Genomic DNA, 3036 nt, shown 5'->3' with positions numbered 1-3036 from the left:
CTCTCTTACCACTATTCTGCCTTAGAACCAATATTAAATGTTGATTCTAAGATGGAGGATAAGGGTTTAAAAATAGATAAGTAAAATCCTTACCCTCTGTCCATGCTAAGTATCAATTCTAAGGTAGAAAAGTAATAAAGGTTTCCCATCACTTTTTTGTGTTTTGTTTTCCCCCATTAGAAGTCAGCTTTTGGGGAGGCAGCTAGGTGACTCAGTGGATAGAGTACCACCAGGCTCAGAAATGGGAGGTCCTGGGTTCAAATTTTACCTCAGACACTCCCCAGCTGTGTGTCCCTGGGCAAGTCACTTAACCCTCATTGCCTAGCCCTTTCCATTCTTCTGCTTTAAAATCAATACATAGTATTGATTCTAAGACAGAAGGTAAGGGTGTTTGTTTTTTTGTTTGTTTGTTTGTTTTTTAAGTCATCTCTGTGAGGGTAGGGAATGTCTTCCTTACTGCTTATATTTGTATCTCCACATTCATCAGAGTACCTGATTTAATAATCACTTGTCTTGCCCTGGGATGCCAAGAGTTAAAGAGGGAATCATATCATCTATCTGGTCCCTGATTTTCTACTTCCAGCTTGGATACAGAATAATCTATTGCCTGGGTATTTGAGGGCTGCCTGAATGGTGGTGTGTGCACATCCCCACTCCTCTCATATGTCACCAATAATTCTGTTAGACTTGAGTCATCTACATACCTTGTATTTCCAAGACACCTTTTACAAACCATGCCCTCCTCTATGTCCTTATGAGTATGAGAACTGGTAAGAAGTTTAAAAAAAATACATCTCATCATGCTAAGCAATAAGCAAATAATAATCAAGCCACCACCTTTGTCAACTCATTCCAGAACATTCTTCTGGTCTCCCATCAGAGGGAATACAATGGAAGCATGTTCCACTTGGTCCGGAGCCTAGGTGACAATAGGGGAGATTTTCCGGGGGCACTGGAAGCGGGGCACATTGGTATAAATGACAAAATCATCTTCCTTCTGGGTAGTCAGGTTGATCACATTGGAATATATTGCCTCATGGTGGTCATCTTCAGCCTTCCAAGAGAGAATATTTGGTTAGAGAGATCATTGGAAACTTCTGGACTCCCCAAGACATGCTGATTTATCTGTTTGATGAATGAAAAGCCCAGTTCTCACTGTGAACTAGCTCATGAGGGATGTGGCTAACTTTAGGGGTGGGGAAAGAGCAAGGGAAAGAGGTAAATATGACTGGAACAAGGAATTAAGGCTTTTCCTTCTGTTTCCAGGATGCTCTGCTAAACTTAATGATATTCATGCACCTCCTGAATGAATATCAGACTTACCAATGTCACATTACAATAAAATTATTAATACATCATAATCAAAACCTGGTCTAATGATAAAGGGTGTGTAAAGGAAAACTGAAGCTAGTCACTTATTAAAAGCTTTGCAAATTGGGAAAGAAAAATGGGTCAATATTTACACAGATTCCAGGTATGCATTCTCAGTAATTCATGCCACAGCAGAAATTTGGGAACATAGAGGATTTTTGACAAGAGCAGGCAAAGAGACCGCATATGCCAAAGTCATAATGCAACTTCTTGAGGGCCATACAACTGCCCAAGGAAGTGGCAATAATCCACCGCAGATCACACATGGGGACTAATGATCATGTGTCCTTAGGAAACCATAGAGCTGACATTACAGCAAAATTTGGAGTTAGAGAATGACCTCTACATATATTGAATTTCTCAATAGTTGAATAGGACAATCTAACTAATGCCTACAATGAAGGGGAAATTCAATCATGGATAAAGAACTTGGGGACAAAACAAAGAAGAGGTATATGGTTTTCGCAACTAGGCAAGCCCATCCTGCCTAGAACATTATTCTATTACATGTGCAACACAATACATGCACAAAGACACTATGGAACCCAAGCCGAGATCAATTCAGTGTGATAATTTTGGACTGCACCAGGAATATCATCATATGCCATAAGAGTCTGTCAAAAATGTAAAATTTGTATGCAGTTCAATCAGGGAGTTTATAAGCCCAAAGGGTTAGGAGGTCATCCCTTAGCATATTCTCCATTTGAGTGCATACAGATAGATTTTATCAATATACCAAAAGACAAAGGGTTTAAGTATTGCCTCATCATCATAGACAGACTGACTAGATGGCCAGAAGTTTTTCCTGCCAAAAAGAACAACGCAGAATTTGTGGTCAAAATCCTATTAAAAGAAATCATACCTAGATTGGGATTCCCACAAAATTGGACTCAGACCATGGGAGTCACTTTACTCAATCAATATTAAATGAAATTTTTAAAAATCTAGGAATACAAGCAACATGCCACACACCATATCATCCCCAAAGTTCAGGGCAAGTGGAAAGATTAAATAAAGACATCAAAACATTAATAGGACCATTTTGTGCAGAAACACACCAAAAATGTACAGACATTCTACAATTAGTTCTGTTCCATCTTAGAACAAGACCCAGTGGAGATCTACACATCTCTCCATATGAGATGCTATATAGACACACAATTTAGCAAGGAAGGACTTGTAAACAAGCTTACATTGCAATGATAGGTGGAGATTGTCAATTAACAAAATATATACAAGCTTTACAAACAAGAATAGCAGAGTTGCACAAAATGGGCTTGATACAACAAACAGTACCCCTAGATTACAATTTGTACAACATCAAACCAGGAGACAAAATATACTTAAAGAATTTCAACAGAAAATTGGCTACAGACATAAAATGGACTGGACCACATAACGTATTACTTACTACCCCGACAGCTATAAAAATTGCAGGGAAAGACTCATGGTTCCACTGTTCCCACATAAAAACAGAAAAATCCAATACCAGTGTAACAGACATAGAAGAAGATAGCTAAACAAAAGATAGTGTTGAGAAATGAAAACAAAAACTGATTAGCATCAAAAAGCATACCACAAAGAAACAATAGTGACACATAATGTTTGAGACAATGGCATCCTGACAGTCAAGCATACCACAGCAACAAGGATAAGACAACTTTC

Source organism: Monodelphis domestica, chromosome 2, assembly GCF_027887165.1.
Source record: "Monodelphis domestica isolate mMonDom1 chromosome 2, mMonDom1.pri, whole genome shotgun sequence".
Taxonomy (NCBI): Eukaryota; Metazoa; Chordata; class Mammalia; order Didelphimorphia; family Didelphidae; genus Monodelphis; species Monodelphis domestica.
This window is presented reverse-complemented; position numbering follows the sequence as displayed.